A 20,000-nucleotide genomic window follows, 5' to 3' on the forward strand; every position below is an offset into this window, starting at 1 on the left:
TCTTGTTATAGAGCTTCGCTCAGGTGCGAGTAATTCACAATCTTTAGAGATTAATCCAGGTTAAGTTGTTGTTTTTTAAATTCCTCCTGTCATCTTTGTACATCTAACAATGTTTAGGTAATATGTTATGTTTTTTAAAAATGTTTTTAAGGGTTTTATGGCGCTTTCAACACTTTTAGGTCATATCAGCGCCAGTAAAAAGGAAGAAAATGGGATAGTAAAAAATTCTAGAATTATAATTTAAGCACACAAGAAAGGGTAAGACGAAGGGGAATTGTACAAATAAGGAATTGGTGTAGATTCCAAGAGCACACCATCAATGTACTTAGTTTGAGATCACCTAAAAGTCTCATCCAGATACGAACACAGGTCCCCACTAAGAGGAATACACTCAAATGCTTACATTATAAATTCAAAGTAACAGATATAATAATACATAACAGAGAGATGAAGGTAATATATTAGAATTTTGGGGTTTTTTTATTGTATTTTTCTTTCTTCCTTTGTATGGTACCTTTCATACACACATGTTCAGTTCATGGTCTTACACCGATGACATCATTTCTCCATCATTTCTTAATTGGACTCTTCAGACCTGCTTCCACGGACACAGTATATTGACAGACCAGGAATAGTCGCCTTTGAGTGACCCAAAAATAATTGTGGCCATAGTCCAGGAATAGTCGCCTTTGAGTGACCCAAAAATAATTGTGGCCATCATATAATGGTAGTCCTGGAATAGTCGCCTTTGAGTGACCCAAACATAATTGTGGCCACCATATAATGGTAGTCCAGGAATAGTCGCCTTTGAGTGACCCAAACATAATTGTGGCCACCATATAATGGTAGTCCAGGAATAGTCGCCTTTGAGTGACCCAAACATAATTGTGGCCACCATATAATGGTAGTCCAGGAATAGTCGCCTTTGAGTGACCCAAACATAATTATGGTCATCATATAATGGTTGTCCAGGAATAGTCGCCTTTGAGTGACCCAAAAATAATTGTGGCCATCATAGAATGATAGTCCAGGAATAGTCGCCTTTGAGTGACCCAAACATAATTGTGGCCATCATAGAATGATAGTCCAGGAATAGTCGCCTTTGAGTGACCCAAACATAATTGTGGCCATCATAGAATGATAGTCCAGGAATAGTCGCCTTTGAGTGACCCAAACATAATTGTGGCCATCATAGAATGATAGTCCAGGAATAGTCGCCTTTGAGTGACCCAAAAATAATTGTGGCCATCATAGAATGATAGTCCAGGAATAGTCGCCTTTGAGTGACCCAAACATAATTGTGGCCACCATATAATGGTAGTCCAGGAATAGTCGCCTTTGAGTGACCCAAACATAATTGTGGCCACCATATAATGGTAGTCCAGGAATGGTCGCCTTTGAGTGACCCAAACATAATTATGGCCATCATATAATGGTAGTCCAGGAATAGTCGCCTTTGAGTGACCCAAAAATAATTGTGGCCATCATAGAATGATAGTCCAGGAATAGTCGCCTTTGAGTGACCCAAACATAATTATGGCCATCATATAATGGTAGTCCAGGAATAGTCGCCTTTGAGTGACCCAAAAATAATTGTGGCCATCATATAATGGTAGTCCAGGAATAGTCGCCTTTGAGTGACCCAAAAATAATTGTGGCCACCATATAATGGTAGTCCAGGAATAGTCGCCTTTGAGTGACCCAAACATAATTGTGGCCATCATATAATGGTTGTCCAGTAATAGTCGCCTTTGAGTGACCCAAACATATTTCTAGCCACCATATAATGGTTGTCCAGGAATAGTCGCCTTTGAGTGACCCAATATACTTATGTCCATCCATGAAGTTGCGAAAGTCCCAGGTTTGAGAGGGTTTTTTTAAAACAAGATGAGGGTCATTTTAATCGATCAATGCAACTTGGAGGACGAGTTTTCTGTCCAAAATTAAGCGCTTAAGCTGTTTAAGCGTTTTCAGCTTGTTGAGATACAGGGTAGGGCACTATATAAGAACCATATATTATTATTATTATTATTATTATTATTATTATTATTATTATTATTATTATTATTATTATTATTATTATTATTATTATTATTATTATTATTATTACTATATTATTATAATTATTATTATTATTATTATTATTATTATTATTATTATTATTATTATTATTATTATTATTATTATTATTACTATTATTATTATTATTATTATTATTATTATTATTATTATTATTATTATTATTATTATTATTATTACTATTATTATAATTATTATTATTATTATTATCATCATCATCATCATCATCATCATCATCATCGTTATTATTATTTAATGTTTATTTCAAATTTTTTTATCAAACTAATACAGAATTAGCATTGAGTCGATCCTATATCAGTGTCTGCTGCTATTCCATCTCATCCAATTAAGAACATTGTAGTCTGTGTGTATCTCTATCACAATACTTTGAAATTCAAAAATAACACACATACACACACTTACACACACATATACACACATCCCACACATACACACACATACACATACACTACACGCACATACACACACATTCACACACTACACTAACACACACACACACACACACACACACAAACCCATCTATACAATAACCCCAAACTACTTACAACAACAACAACACAACAACAGTAAAGTCATAGTCAACCCCATCATACCAACTAAATTGTCACTCTTATTGAGATCTAAACCCCAGCCCCTAGAGTTCAACTACCCTTCTATATCCTTACCATACAAAAACCTACAACACCTAACATACAAACCTTACCATATACCATACAAAAATTCTAATCCCTTTCACCTACCCTATAGATGGTATGCGCTTGGCTAAGAAGCTCATAACATTGCCATCCGGAAGTATAACGGACCAACACACAAAACTGTGTGTATCCATGAACGTTTATAGTCGGGTTAATACAGTTCAGTGAGCATTACTCATAAACGCGGATGGCAAAAAAAAACAATAACAAAGACCTGTGTGACGTCATCTTCGAACTATCTATACTACTCTACCCGACCCTTACAAAACGCCTTTAAAATAGAACAACAAATGCAGTCGCGTGGCATGCTTACGTTATAAGGTGGTGCCAGAATTAGTAGAAAATTACTTAAAACATGCTATAGGGAATGAGATTAGCGGAAGAGTAGCGTCCCTTGATTGGACGTCACCCATAGTCTGTGACGTCACCGGCGGAAAAGTTATTAGAGAGAGAACGTCATGTTGGTTGTGCGCATGCGTCTCTTGTCCTCGCTTCCGGTGAAAGCGGCTTGAGACACTTCAAAACCAAATTGACGTTCTCTCTGTAAGGTGACGTCCAATCAAGGGACGCTACTCTTCCGCTAATCTCATTCCCTATATATGTAAACACAAAAGAAAGAAAATGAAATAAAAGAAAAGACTTGCTCAAATAAGTTAGAGGCGTTATTTACCATTTCTCAGTTTTATTATTTTTTATTACTGTAATCCAGTAATCCATTTTTAAAATGTGCGGCTATGTGGCCTAGTGGTATGACACTCGCTTTCGGATCGGAAGGTCCTGGGTTCGAGCCTCGCGCTCGGCGCATAGTTTAGTCCTTGGAAAAGGCTCTTTACTCACATTCTCTCACCGTACTCAGGTGTAAAATGAGTACCTGGCCGTTAACAGCGTTGTCTTTGTCCGAAAAATTGTAATATCGCCTAACAGGCGTCATGTCCCGTCCTACATGTTAAATGTTGCTGTTGACCAGGGACCCCTTGTAAAGCGCTTTGAGCACATTTAGTGGATATTGCGCCATATAAAGCTCAATTATTAATTATTTCTTTAAAAGATGGATGCGGTGCCAGGCACCAAATCAACCAATATAGCCACGCCCCTGACAAATAGTCAGAATTTTATTGTTTTCTGTCGATGGATCAAAGAAACCTCAGTTCCCCCCCCCCCCTTCCGCCCTACCCTCCAAAATTTTAAAGTCTTAAATTTAAATCTTCCATAGAAAAAACATATAAATTGTTTAACCCTCTCCGTACCAACTATAGGAAAATCGTTACTTTCGTTACGATACAACCAACCTTTTTCTTATTCAAATTTCTTTTGCACATCATAAAATTTAAAGAAAATGAACAATGTGTTGTAGAGCATGTTTTGCTAAAGAAATTATTTATCGGAAGAACTTTACTGCTATTGTGTTTGAGTGATTTAAAAAAATCTATTTTTGGTTTAGTTGGGTGTGAAGTTTTGGGGAAAATCCTGAAAATGGCTGGTATGGAGAGAGTTATCTAAGTTCTTGGAAGTCTTAGGATCGAGATCTTGGGGGGTCATCTTGGCGATTTTCTATATCTGAAGTCAAAAAGATCAGTGGGAAAAAACGACAGAAAGAGAAATCTTTTCTTCTTCTTCTTCTTTTCTTTTCTTTTCTTTTCAATACAGACCAACTCCTGAAACAGGAAACCCCCACAGAATCTTAGCTCCAAAAAAAAAATAATAATAATTATAAAATAAGAAAGAAAAACAAAATCACCACCTCCTTCAACCATTCTTATAATTCGTCTCCATTTTACTTCTCAAAGAACTCGCCCCTCTCAACTATTAAACTCTCATGCCATATATACGCCCCCTTTTGAGGTGAGGGGGCGCCCACCCCCTCTCGAGCCCCCCTAGAGCTCTGACTGCTCCCCCTTGCCTCCCCTGCGTCTCAATGCAAAAGAGGGGTAGGGGGGGGGGGGCAGAGAGAGCGAAGAGAGACCATCAGTTTGTTTGTCGCATTGTCGTCCCACTGTAATTTCGCCTTACAGATTCACCCAACCAAAAACAACGGGCTTTAAATTCGCGATAATACATATTTCAGGACCATTTATCTCCCCTTAACAAACTCTTCACCAATGGGAGGGAGTTCTGATTCTACTTTGACTGTTGTTGTACGTGAAAAATTCCCTCGATCGTATTTCTTTTTCTTTCCTTTCTTTTATTTTCTTTCCATATTTTCTCCTTTTCATATTTTCTTTTCTTTCCCTCTTTTATTCTTCTTCGCATCGCAAGCAAGCTCGTTTCCTATAATTTAAAGGCTTTATGCATTCAACCACTTATAATTTCTTAATACGTTGATTCATCATCATAGCCCAGCTTTTCTCCTCTCTCAATCGCTACCCCCCCCCCTCTCTCTCTCTCTCTTTCTCTCTCTCTCTCTCTCTCTCTCTCTCTCTCTCTCTCTCTCTCTAAAATGATTCATAGATTCATAAAGATTCATTCACTCGGTAAAAATCGACATTTGAAATGAATGTTGATTTTTTTTTAATGTTTGTTTTGTTTGTTTAGTTTTTTTTTTTAATTTCTGTATGTTTTTCATCAATCAATCAATCTGCTTGGAGAGAAAAAAAAGACGTGTTCTAAATGATGAGATGAGATGGATGGAATGCTCCTTCGTTAACGTGTCTTTGTCATGTCTTGACTTGCCTGCCAGCAGGTGTAGAAGGAGTAGGAGTAGGAGGAGTGAGGGTGGGAGGGAGGAGAGGGGGAAAGGGATTGAGATAGAGGGGATAGAGAGAGAGAGAGAGAGATAGAGAGAGAGAGAGTTGGAGGGAGGGGGGTGAGAATGGGAGAATAAACAGACGGATTGATAAGTTGGTTAATCATTGATGGATTAATTGATGGATTGATCGATGAATAGATTGATGATGGATGGATGCATGGATAGATGGATGGATAGATAGATGAGAGAGAGAGAGAGAGAGAGAGAGAGAGAGTGTGTGTGTGTCATCTTTATGGGATGGTTTAATTATATGAGAATATCATGTATAATCCGAGCTTGGCGTTTCCGTGAATATCATTGTGATTGAATTAAAGATTGAACTGTTTCATTTATTCGACACCTGCTAGGCTTTCCATATTACACTTTGTTTAGTGGATGATGAGATGATGGTGTTATAAGAAGAAGAAGAAGAAGAAGAAGAAGAAGAAGAAGAAGAAGAGGATGAGTATGAGGAGGAGGAGGAGTATAATTAGGAGAGAGAGGAGAAGAAGGAGGAAAAGTAGGAAGAAGAGAAGGGAAGACAGTGGTGGTGGCGATGGTGATTATGGTGGACTGGATACGAAAGTGAAAAGATACTTCTTTGAAAGAATTCAGATTTCAGGAAGGTTGTTTTTCCTAGTGTCCCAATAGAATTTCAAACTCCTTGAGCTGAGTGTTTGAAACGCATTGAAGACGGTGATTATAATGATGATGACTTTATTAATTTCTTAAACGGCCTTGAAAGATGCCCCGAGGATGTCCTTCGTGGGCGTGTCCTGAACTCCAAGGGATGTTCACCCCGAGTCTTTCTGGACTCCTTCAAGTGGGAGGAGTTGTAACAGGAGACGACATGGGGATGATGGTGATAATGATGATGATGATGATGATGATGATGATGGTGGTGGTGGTGGTGGTGGTGGTGGTGGTGGTGATGGTGGTGGTGGTGGTGGTGGTGGTGATGTTGGTGATGATGGTGGTGGTGGTGGTGGTGGTGGTGGTGGTGGTGGTGATGGTGGTGGTGGTGGTGGTGATGTTGGTGATGATGGTGGTGGTGGTGGTGGTGGTGGTGATGGTGGTGGTGGTGGTGGTGATGATGATGTGGTGGTGGTGGTGGTGATGATGATGATGTGGTGGTGGTGGTGGTGATGATGATGTGGTGGTGGTGGTGGTGATGATGATGATGATGGTGGTGGTAGTGGTGATGATGATGGTGGTGGTGGTGGTGGTGGTGGTGGTGGTGGTGGTGATGATGATGTGGTGGTGGTGGTGGTGATGATGATGCTGATGATGGTGGTGGTGATGATGATGATGATGATAATGATGGGGGTAGTGGTTGCGGTGGTAATGAATGATGATGATGGTGATGATAATGATGATGATGGTGTTGATGAATAAAACATAAAGAAATAAAAGAGAAAGATAGATGCAATGGAAGAACATTACTTGTTGAAGAAGTCTGTAATAGTAATCCATGATGAGCACCTTTAGTGAATATTGCGCTATATAACATTTAGAGTTTTGACGTACTTGGCGTACTTACTGCTGACGTATTGCCGCCTCCGGCTCCAAATCAACCGACTGGGACGCCTCGGCAGCTTCTCTAATTCTGTTGTCGAATTCCTTCCATTGGTCTCGATCTTCTGCAAGAGACTGTATGTAGGTTTTGCAAGATCTTTTTGTCATCCTTAAATATACTTTATTTTTCTGGATATGGCGCTACAAGTCTCTGCTGATTGGGGATGGGGCGGGGATAAGGGGGGGGGGGGGGTCAACTCTCGATGTCTCTTTTAGTCTCTCAAACTTCCTTGTTTTTTTGCTTTGGTGTGTGTGTGTGTGTGTGTGTGTGTGTGTGTGAGGAGGGGGGGGGGTGTTTGTGTATGCACGCGTTTTTAGAGGGTTTTGATTTATTTTCTTCTTTTTTTGTTGTTGTCTGTTTGTTTACTCCCCCCCCCCCCCCGCCCCCACACACACACACACCCTCACTCCAACAGAAGCCACCCCTTTTTCAAAATGGCATCCTTCTTTACGATTCCCCCTGTGTCAATTGCAGCAACAGATTTTCATCTTGTAGAATCCTACGGATAATTGAAACACGGTCGTGATGTGTATTCTGATCAGCATGAATTGATGACGTCATCGGATCTTAATTGAATACGTTGGAATTATGGGATTTTTATTGGGAGGACGAATATGGTAAAATGGATTTGGGAGAATATTTGAAACATGCGGCGACCATGTTTGTTGTATTTAATGGTGGTGGTGATGGCGGTGGTGCAGTTGATGATGATGTCGGTGGTGGTGGTGATGGCGGTGGTGGTGTTGATGATATCGGTGGTAGTGGTTTTTTTTTTTTTTTGTAGTCATGGTTGTTGTGATGTTGGGAGTGGTGGTGGTGGTGATGGTGGTGGTGCTGTTAATGGTGTTGTCGGTAGTGGTGGTGGTGGTGGCTGTGGTGAGGATGGTATTGGTGGTAGTGTTAGTGTTGGTAGTGGTGGTGATGGTGGTTATGGTGCTTCATTTAGTAATGGTGGTGGCTGTGGTGAGGGCCGTATTGGTGGTGGTGGTGTTAATGATGTTGGTTGTGATAGTGGTAGTTTTTGGTGTTAGTGGTGGTGGTGATGGTGGTGTTTTCGGTGTTGGTTGTGGTTATGTTGGTGGTGGTGGTGGTGGTGGTGGGTGTTTCTTTCTCTCTTTTTTTTTCTCTCTGTCAATGGAACATACAAAAATTGCATGAAATACCGTTAAGTATGATTTTAATTCTTTTTTTTTCTTTTATTCGCATTTAAAAAATTTTACCTGTTTTTTCACCCGTAAGAAAATTGTCGTCATCTGCCTCCTAAAGTTTGCAATACATCAAGTAATGGAATCCTGGGTGGGGATCCTGACCTCCCATAGTGGGCAGGGAGGTACATGCTGTGTCTTCTATCCCCCCATACCCTTTTTCCAATTGTTTCCTGTCGTTGTCTTGGAATGAGATTACTTAGTTTTGTCCTGACCCTGGCCGGAGTTCCTTGGCTGGGAGGGAAACAGTCGAATGTATAGTTATAATTTTGGGAGATGATATTTTTTTCCTTGTAAATCATCTCTCTGTTATGCATTGTATTATGTTTAGTTTACATATTGTATTATATGATTTGTAAACATTTGAGTGTGTTCCTCTTAGTTGGGACCTGTGCTTGTGTCTGGATGAGACTTTTAGGTGATCTCAAACTGAGTACTTTGACGGTGTGCTCTTGGAATCTACACCTGTTCCCTATTTGAACCAATTCCCCTTTGTCTCACCTTTTCTTTTGTGCTTTAATTGTAATTCTAGAACTTTTAACTATCCCATTTTCTTCCTTTTTACTGGCGCTGATATGACCTTGATGTGTTGCAAGCGCCGTAAAACCCTTAAAAACAAACAAAAACAAGTAATGGAATCCATTCCGTAGTCAGCTGTACATTTGATGAGACCGTTGCCGATAGCCATGACTTCATACTACCTTACTCTGGAAAAACCCATATTAAAAAATGTGGCCTTAAAACTCATCCTTCAAATTTCGATCGATTTAAATGACCCCCATCTTGGAAAAAAAACCCTCTCAAACCTGGGACGTCGCGAACGTTTAAGATTACACACAGTTTTGTGAGTTGGTACTTTATTTCTGGCTGGCGAAATTCTGTGAGCGTGCTCAAAGCGCTTTACAAGGGGTCCCTGGTCAACAGCAACATTTAACATTTAGGACGGGACATGACGCCTGTTAGGCGATATTACAATTTTTCGGATAAAGACAACACTGTTTACGGCCAGGTACTAATTTTACACCTGAGTTCGGTGAGAGAATGTGAATAAAGAGCCTTTTCCAAGGACTCAACTATACGCCGAGCGAGGCGTGCCTCGAACCCAGGACCTTCCGATCCGAAAGCGAGTGTCATACCACAAGAACATATAGCCTTTTGTATCCTACCTCCTCGAGTACCTTTTCGCCTGATTCTCTTTCTGATCAGAATGTTATCAGCATACGTCTCAATACCCACATTTCCGCCGCTTCTATTTTACTTTGCAGTGCTGTGTTGATGGTCCATATTTCACACCCATATTATAATAAAATTGACAATGCAGTACTATTTGAATTTTAGTGGGCATAGCCATTTCTCGGTATGTGAGGCCATGATGATCACGACCACAAGTAATACAGTCAGTAGCTAGTCAGTACCAGCTCTTTTCACCTTTGACAAAATATGGGCTTTTCATGGAATACCCAGCAGATGGTTTGTACATGACTGAAGACAATGGAAGACGTCTTTCCAAACTGTCTGAACGATCGTATAGTGTATATGTATGTCGGGTTGAAGGGAGATAGTACGAGAAGGAGAGAATGAGAGGAGAGAGAGAGAGAGAGAGAGAGAGAGAGAGAGAAAGAGAGGGAGAGAGAGAGAGAGAGAGAGAAAGAGAGCGAAAGAGCTTTGAACACGTTTAGTGGATATTGCTCTATTTAAAAGCTCCAGTTTTGATTTTTTAATATAAATATAGAAAGATAGATTGATAGATATATAGATAGATAAATTAGATAGATAGATAGATAGATAGATAGACCACAATGCCGCCGCATCTATCACCTTTGACAATATATGGGCTTTCCATGGAATACCCAGCAGATGGTTTGTACATGACTGAAGACAATGGAAGACGTCTTTCCAGAGTGTCTGAGCGATGGGGTAGTGTACATGTATGTCGGGATGAAGGGATATTATAGTACGAGAAGGAGAGAATAAGACGGTGGGGAGGGGAGGGGGTGGAAGGAGAGAGAGAGAGAGAGAGAGAGAGAGAGAGAGAGAGAGAGAGAGATTGTAAAGAGCTTTGAACACGTTTAGTGGATATGGCTCTTTTTAAAAGCTCAAGTTTTTTTGTGTTTTTTTTTAATGGAAAGATAGATAGAGATAGAACGAGAGAGAGAGAGAGAGAGAGAGAGAGAAGAAAGATAGATAGATAGATAGATAGATAGATAGATAGATAGATAGATAGATAGATAGATAGATAGATAGATAGATAGATAGATAGATAGATAAAGAAAGAAAGAAAGGGGGAGAGAAAGAGACACAGAGAGAGAGAGATCGATAGATAGACAGATATATAGAGAGAAAGAGAGAGAAAGAAATATAGAAAGAAGAGAGAGAGTGAGAGAGAGAGAGAGATCGATGGATAGACAGATAGAGAGAAAGAGAGAGAATGAAAGATAGAAAGAAGAGAGAGAGAGAGAGATCGATAGATAGACAGATAGATAGAGAGAAAGAGAGAGAAAGAAAGATAGAAAGAAGAGAGAGATCGATAGATAAACAGATAGATAGAGAGAAAGAGAGAGAAAGAAAGATAGAAAGAAGAGAGAGATCGATAGATAGACAGATAGATAGAGAGAAAGAGAGAGAAAGAAAGATAGAAAGAAGAGAGAGAGAGAGAGAGAGAGATGCTGGAACATGATACCACCATACATGACCAAAAACAATACATTCCACTCACCCATTTTGCAAGATCAATTTCCTCGACAAGCGGCCACTTTTTTTTCTATTGAATTAAACTGTGCCGTCCACTTCAATGTTCGTCGCCATAGATTGTTGCTCGCTCTGTCGTACCCTGACATAAAGCTTTTTTTTTTCTCCCTTATCTTTCTCCTTACCAATCATTTTCAGTATTTCCCAAACATTGGCAGGCATCTCTCTACAAAACCATTTTATGTTCTTATTTTGTTAAACAAAGACCATTGTGGTGTACGAAATAAATTTGAATAAGAAAAAATATATATTATTGCGTGGTACCAAATGTGACGATTTTGCTGTAGTTGGTAAGGAGAGGGTGAAACCCAAATTATATTTACTGTATGACTCTTTCTCTCTCTCTCTCTCTCTCTCTCTCTCTCTCTCTCTCTCTCTCTCTCTCTCTCTCTCTCTCTCTCTCTCTCTTTACAAGCCATTTTTAGAATCCCCCCCCCCCGAAAATTCACACCTACCCAACACAAAATTAGACTATTCTTACTCAAACCAAAAAGTAACAAGTGCATTCTTTCCAGATTGTTGTTCATGAAAATGAGCTCTACAACACTGTGTTTAGTATTTATAACTGTCATCAAAGCATTTCTTTACATTTTGTGATGTACAAGAGACATCCGAATGCGGCTGCATCGAAACGAATATGACGATTTTCCTATGGTTGGTAAAAAAAATTTTTTAAAAATTATGCCCTTTGCGCCACGACATCATAAGATATCGTCTCTTAGGCATTCCACGAAGAAATATAGATAACTCATCAAACAAGATGTCTGATGTCAACAGGAATCACCCATGTTGTCCAAGTGAGCAAATTGGGGGTTAATAATCTTGCTCAATGAAAAAAACGAAAGTGCCTAAAGCGGGGCTCGAACCAGGGTCATCCGGATCACAGTGCAATGCCGTAACCACTCTGTCACTTCGCAAGGTTGGTGAGGAGAGGGTTAAATGGATTGATTAAAAATGGCCGCCAATTTGTAAAGAAACCGCAAACCTGTTTCTGACAAGAAAAAAACAAAACAACAACAAACAACAGAACATTAGCTGTTATATAGAGCAATAGTATAAACTAAACGTGCTTAAAGCGCTTTACACCCTCACAAGCCAACAGTAACACTTAAATTGTAGGAAGAGACAAATATAAAGAAGTATTTGAAAATATCGAAGAATTGTCAGATTTTAAACTTTTGATAGTTGAGTTGTTTTTATTATATCTGTTTGTAGTAGTCTGTCAGAGCCATAAGGCGGGGCTGATTGCCTGCTACCCTTTGAATTGGACGTTAGTTTGTTGCAAAAGACTTTCAACCAGATCTAACACACAGAGCTATCCAATCGCTGCTGGGTGGACATGGGGATCAGAAAAAAAACTCCAAAAAACTTGACGTCACCCAAGCTTGATCTTGGTCCCTTGACTTGTGACGCGATGCTCTACCAACTGAACAATCAGGTCTACCCCACTTTTTTATATCTGTATTTATTGAAGTAAACCCGACCTTCATGTTAAATGTTGCTGTTGGGCCAGGGACCCCTTATAAAGTGCTTTGAGCACATTTAGTGGATATTGCGCGATATAAAAGCTCAATTGAAAAAAAAAAATACCAGTTTCTGGACATTCTGAAAGAAACAAATTATATAATGTGCTTTATCAGCTCGTTCGTCCTTCAATTATCAAATGACCACCGCCACCACCGTCACCATCATCATCATCATCATCACCATCATCATCATCATCATCATCATCATCATCATCATCATCATCATCATCATCATCATCATCATCATCATCATCATCACCATCATCATCATCATCATCATCATCACCATCATCAACATCAACATCATCATCATCATCAGAGGCAGCAGCAGCAGCGAGGCCCTCACCACACCACGCCCAGATCATGTTGCCCTGTCCAGTCACCCCATCCATTGTCCACCCGTCCAGCATATCGTCCACCCCTTTCAGTTTCTCCAAACCTTTCGGACAGCGGAACGTCACGAACCTCACGTCCAGCCTTTTATGCGATATTTAAAGACAAGGTGAAAACAGATCGGTTGGGGGAGGGGGGGGGGGGAGAGAGAGAGGGGAGGGGGAGGAGGGGGGATTGTTAAATTAAACTGTCCATCGATAGAGTCTTTCTCCCCTCATTTTTATTTTTATTTTTATTTTGCATTGTGACCAGTCGTGACCAAACAGTATTATTTCAAGTGGAGCCCAAAATTAAGATTAGGCGCCCCACGAAGCCGGAGTTTATCCTGAAACGAACAAAAGCAAATTGCTTGCTACCCTTTGGATAGGACGCTAGTATATATATATATATATATATATATATATATATATATATATATATATATATATATATATATATGACAACAAACAAACAAACAAACCAGCAATACCGTTTTAAAAGTTTTGACCAGAAAACTCGCCCTTCAAATATCCATCGATTGAAATGACCTTGACATTGTCAAAAACTCTCAAACCTGGGATTTCAAGGAAGACGTTAAGGACGTCCCAGGTTTGAGAGAATTTGACAAGATGAGGCTCATTTCAATCGATCTATATTTGAAGGACGAGTTTTCTGTTCAATTTTTTTTAAAATACGTTGTTGGTTGGTTTGTTTTATGATGTTTTTTTTTTTGTTTGTTTTTTTTTTTTTTTTTTTTTTTTTTTTTTTTTTTTTTTTTTTTTTTTTTTTATTATTATTTCAGATAACTACTAGTTCCATAAAGTGTTGCCATTTTTATGGAAACAGCCTGTATATGTTTTTTGTACCATTTACCATCATTACGATCTCAGCCCACCCATAGTTACCCCCCCCCCTGAAGCGATTGAAGTGATCAATTACCACTCTTTGATCTTCAATACAGACTTAGAAACACTTGTGATAAAATAACACAGAATTTGTGTGCAACGATTATACGTAATATTATTGATTTCTATCAATATTTTAACCCTGTACACGCGAGATTAGGATTAGTTAGTCACCAGTGTTAGATCTTCAATACTGACTTTAAAACAATTGTGATAAAATAACACACAAATTGTGCTGTGATTGTAGGTAATATTGATTACTATCAGTATTTTAACCCTGTATACGCGAGGTTAGGATTAATTAGTTCCAGTGTTTTATCATCAATACTAACATAGAATTACTTGTGATAAAATAACACAAAATTAGTTTAGCGATTATACGTAAAATAGATTTGTATCGTTATTTTAACCCTATATACGCGAGATTCGGATTAGTTAGTGCATGTCTTTGATCTTCAATACTTTCATCGAAACACTTGTGATCTGAAAATAACACTAAATCAGCTTAGCGATTATTATATACAGTGATGCTTATCTAGTTATAACTCAATGTCGTTATTAAAATGGTTGATTTGAATCATTCTTTTAACCCTTTATGCACGAGGTTGGGATTACTAATTACTACTGTTTGATCTTCAATCATGAGTTAAAAAAACACTTTTGTTACGATAATAACATTAAAAAAAAAACAAAAAACAATTGACTTCTTTCATGACTTTTAACCATTTCCCGGCGATGTTCGATGGTATTCTAACTTGTATCATTCTTTTAACCCTTTATGCACGAGGCTGGGATTAATAATTACTACTGTTTGATCTTCAATCATGAGTTTAAAAAACACCCTTGTGACGATAATGACATTAAATAACAATTAATTGACTTCTCTCATGATTTTAACCATTTCCCGGCGATGTTTGATTGTATTCTAACTTGACACGAAACCTTGCCATTTTCACTAAGAGAACCACACCACCGATGCGACTCGGGTTTCATTGAATTCCGAGTCGCTTCGCTGTTGCTGCTGTCTTGGTAATATTATTGTAGTGTGGTCCGTGGATCTCCAAAGCCATTCGAACACCAGTGTGGATCACTATTCAGTCCATGCACATCCGGGAGGGCCCAACGAGGAGGCGCCGGTGTACCACGCGAGAATGACTCTACCAAAAAAAAGACTCTAGAGTTAAATTGGCGTACGCGAGGCACACTCTTGAGTCAGTCAGTCTCGCGGCCGCGATGCTAACTCTAGAGTCTGTCCCGCGTACGCCAATTTAACTCTTTTTGGGGATAGAGTCATTCTAGCGTGCTACACCGGCGGACCTTTGCCCCTGTGCTATGTACTTCAAGCACTACCCACAAGGACAAGGCAGCGTTCCATTAGGGGCGCTTTCTAGCGTCGTTCTTATTTTTCTTGAATACTATTTAATTTCTTTCTTTACAGTACGCAACCTCTTGCGGCTCAATATGCTATTTGACTCGCTACAGGCAGATAAATTGTGACCCATCGTCTCAAAACGGTTTTATGTCGGAACGAATCATATGTTTAAAATCCGAATTAAATGTGAAACTGGTATAAAATATAAATTGTTGGCATTAGCACCCTACAATATGGTATCCGTTCTTCTCAATAAAACATACAAACTCAACACAAGTCTGATATTTCTGGCTATAAATTCAATTTTCAACATCTTAACCATCCCGACTTAATACCGTTTTGAGGCGAAGGGTCACACTTATTTGAGATTATGATTTTTTTTATGTTTTGAAAGAGATTAAGTCTGGCTGTGAAAGGGTTACGATATTTATTGTAGTTTATTGTAGTTTCTGCCCGAGGCAGACTTCGACATTTCGTTTCTTTTGTATCTACTTGTCATTCTCATATTAAGTAACCTCTTGTACAAGTCGTACGTGAGCCCTTTGGGGTGTAGGAGGGAGAGAGAGAGAGAGAGAGAGAGAGAGAGAGAGAGGTGGGAGAGAGGGGGAAAGAGAGAAAGAGAGGGAGAGAGAGAGGAGGGGAGAGGGAGAGAAAGAGAGAAAGAAAGGGAGAGAGAAAGAGAGAGAGGAAGGGGGGGGGGGAGAGAGAGAGAAAAAGAGAAAGAGAGAGAGAGAGAGCAGTCATGTCGTGACGTCACAGACAGACCGACCCCGTGGGTCGAAATGTCACGGGTTAGAGTTGTATTATGGAGAGGATACAAAAGAACAAGAGTAAATTATGTGAACCAAATTATTATTATTATTATTATTATTATTATTATTATTATTATTATTATTATTATTATTATTATTATTATTATTATTATTATTATTATTATTATTTATTTATTTATTTATTTATTTATTTATTTGTTTATTTATTTTCATCATCATCATCATCATCATCATCATCATCATTTATTACATCCCATTACATCATAACATTCTTCCAATATATTTCTTTCTATTCCTTCTTCCCATCCAGAACAGCAGCATTAGCAGACATCTCCAGTTACACCAAAACATTCGACGTCCCTTCTTCATCGTCATCTCCACTCCACTCCACCCCACTCCACTTCACTGGTAATCTTACCCCATTGCCTCGGTTTCCATTTCACTTAACTTCCACAACCAATAAATGGCACAGAGGAGAGCTGAAATGTCATTCGTAAGAGTTCAAATCTTACATAATGTTGTTTTTTGTAGTAGAATCTCTATGTCTTGGAGGCAGCAACATCAATCTCAGACTTCTTCAAAAACTCGTGGCCCTGTTTTTGATTCTAGCAACTCATAATAATAATACTATTAATATTCATACACACTTACTAAGTAATAATATAATGACACGAATGTTGTGTTTTAGAGTATTTTCATTATGTTAATATCATTATTACATCATGTGGTATTATAGATAGAATTTAGTTGACGTCACTCGGATCTTTGATATGGTTTTTTGCCATCCGCACTAAACTGTATTAGCCAGACTATAAACGTTTAAGGTTACACATAGTAGTTTTGTGTGTTTGGTCAGTTATACTTCCGGATTCAATGTTGTGAGCTTCTTAGCCAAGCGCATACTATCTATAGTCCCCATTATTATTATCATCACAAACATCATTGGAACTTGAATCCATTTTGCTTAGTGTTTTGTTTTGAAACAGTTTTGGTTTGAGGCTACGTCTGAGATAATATTATACTCTCAAACCAATATACAAAAGACATTGTTATTTTAATGATATTTTTCTTCATGACTTAAATAGTACGTACCACTATAACCCAATCTGGTAGAAGACCTACAAAGATAGACCTATTACGTACAAATTGGTTTGGGGATAGGATATGATATGATATGATGTGATACGATACACCTTTTGATCTAGAGACGAATATTACATATTAGTGTTCTTTGATTTCTCGTATTTATTAATGTGACATTTGGTGTATGTTTCATTTTCACCTCTGGATTGAGACAACTCTTAGTCTTAGCTATTTTTCGTGTTCGTTGCATCTTCTATGGATTTTGGAATTTTGGATTTTGGGTTTTGTTTTGAGGCTTCTTCTTATAAGTTCATGGTCTTCAAAGTCTTAAGAATCAGATGCGTCCTAGGATACAGGACTGTTCCCCGAGCAGCTAACTAACTCTCGCTACACTCATTGGGGCCGTGGTTTTATTTTCCACTATTTAAAACTAAAATTAAACGACCAGCTGATTATTATATTATCAGGCATTTTGTCTTGTGGACTACCTCAGATTTCGTCACGTGACTTATTAACAACTTCCGCCCCAGAATTTTGGAATGAGACAATAATAAATATTGATGTAACGTATTGGACTCCTCGAGTTGGATTCGTCACGTGATTTACCTACCTCCACTTAGAATTATGGAATAAGACTTATTATTACCATTATAATTATTATAAGTATACATGTAATATTTTGGATTATTCGAACTGGATACGTCATAATGTGAATTAACTACCTCCACTTAGAATTATGGAATAAGGTATATTACCATCATTATTATTATAATTATACATGTAATATATTGGATTATTCGACCTGGATACGTCACGTGACTTAACTACCTCCACTTATTCATAAGATGCCGGAATTGAGATCAATGAATATCTTGTAATGTCTCGGATTCTTCGAGTTAAAATCGTCACGGAGACTTCACTACCTCCACTTTAAGATTTGGGAATCAAGGAATATTGTTAAATCTATGTATTGTACTGGATTACTATAGCCATTGGTCTATCGTCTCTGGACTACAATGGATTACTCCAGCTGCTACTATAAATAGGGCATCGTCTCGGGGATTTCCGTTTATGGATGGACTGGAGTGATTTTCTGAAGAGCAGAGTCTCAAGATGAATTAAGGTAAGGGTTGTTGTTGTTGTTGTTGTTGTTGTTGTTGTTGTTGTTGTTGTTGTTGTTTGTGTTCTTGTTGTTTGTGTTGTTGTTGTTGTTGTTGTTTTTCTCCCCCAGATCATCTTCTTTATCTTGGTGTTGTTGTTGTGTTTTGTTGTTATTGCTTTTCTCCCCTATATCATCTTTGTCCTGTTGTTGTTGTTTCACATGCTATCCGATGTTGTAATTTGAGGTACATGTTCTTGATTTTAGTAATTTTATGATATGTTCTTTATGTTTTTGTTTGTTTTGGTTTTTTTGTTTGTTTGTTTGTTTGTTTGATTTTTTTATTTTTTATTTATTTTTTTGGATGTGTGTTTGTGTGTGTGTGTGTGTGTGTTTGTGGGGGGGGGGGGGGGTTGGGGATTAAGGTAAGTGATCTAGTATCTCTTGTTTTTTGTTTTTTTTGTTTTTTTTTTTTTTGTTTTTTTTTTTGTTGTGGGTTTTTCCCCCTTTTTTCTTTCTTTTCTTTTCTCTTTTCTTTTCGAATTGTGATTTTAAAATTAAAATGAACACAATTGTGACATTTTCGTTTTCGTTAATTAAAGAGCTTGTGTTCTTAATTTCTTCCCTCTGCTCATAATATTTTCTCACAATAATTACTCAGGTATTAAATGGACCTACCTATATATATTACATCCTAATGTCTTGTCCCTGTGCGGCGATGGTGTCTTGTGGTATGACACTCGCCTTCGGATAGGTCCTGGGATCGAGTCCCGCTCCGATCAGCGCATAGTTCAGGTCTTGGAAAAGTCTCTTTACTCACATTCTCTCAGCGTACTCAGGTGAAAAATGAGTACCCGGTCGTTAACAGTTGTCTCTGTCGGAAAAATGTATCATATCGCCTAACAGGCATCATGTCTCGTCCTCCATGTTAAACGTTGCTGTTGGGTAGGGGCCCCTTGTAAAGCATTTGTGAGTAATTCTCACTAAATTGTATTAACCAGACTATGAACAATTCAGGTTACATACAGTTTTGTGTGTTGGTCTGTAATACTTCCGGATGGCAACGTTGTGAGCTTCTTAGCCAAGCGCGTTCTATCTATAGACAAGGAATGTTGGATTCCAGCTGAAGCATGCCAAATGCGACCTGGGGGCTGATTTATGAATAGCTTTTGTTTCTCATTAGTCAAAATTGGACGACAATTGTTTTCTCTGACAGCAACTGTTGTTCTAGGCGGCTGTTAGTGAATATCGCTCCAGTTATGAAGTCTGTTTTTGATTTTAACCCATTGTGTCCCGGGTTCGATTTATTTCGAAGTGAATGTCTATCATAGGCGACTGTTAAAATAACTCGAGTAATTCCGAAGTCTTGACTATTGTTATTGTTAACCTCTTAAATAAATAAATAAATAAAATTCGTCCCATAGGGGAAATTTGTCTCTAGGGTCTATTCGAAGTGAAGACTGGAATAACCCAGGCGTCAATAGGATTCAATAGTCGTAACGTCACTTCCTTCCTAATGACGTATGGTAACTTAGTAACACTGGCTCTAAACTATCGGAACAATGGCGGGCGCCGTATGAAATATTTCTCGGCGAGCATAAAAGCGTATCCAGAGGAAAAAAACAACACATAAATTTGATCATGTTTTGACTTTTACACATTCTGGTCACAAGACATATGAAAAGTTCTAGCCAGCTTGAAGAATAAAAAGTAATGATTTTCTTTGTTTAGAACCAAGATGGCCGCCGTTGCCGGGCGGCGTCACGTCAGACTACTGAATCCAATTTCAATGACCCAGCGGTCACGTCATCTCGACTTGTA

General features: G+C 38.5%; 1 long non-coding RNA gene across 1 annotated transcript in view; it reads left to right on the forward strand.

Annotated features, from left to right (window-relative positions):
• Positions 1 to 20,000, forward strand: part of LOC144959691 (uncharacterized) — a 336,578-nt gene that overhangs the window by 175,685 nt on the left and 140,893 nt on the right. The window contains exon 3 of the long non-coding RNA XR_013642650.1: positions 16,308 to 18,203. This is a non-coding gene — a long non-coding RNA (uncharacterized LOC144959691). The remainder of the gene's footprint in view (positions 1 to 16,307; positions 18,204 to 20,000) is intronic.

This window comes from Berghia stephanieae, chromosome 14 (genome assembly GCF_034508935.2).
Source record: "Berghia stephanieae isolate SIO BIC M18660-M18661 chromosome 14, UCSD_Bste_1.3, whole genome shotgun sequence".
NCBI lineage: Eukaryota > Metazoa > Mollusca > Gastropoda > Nudibranchia > Aeolidiidae > Berghia > Berghia stephanieae.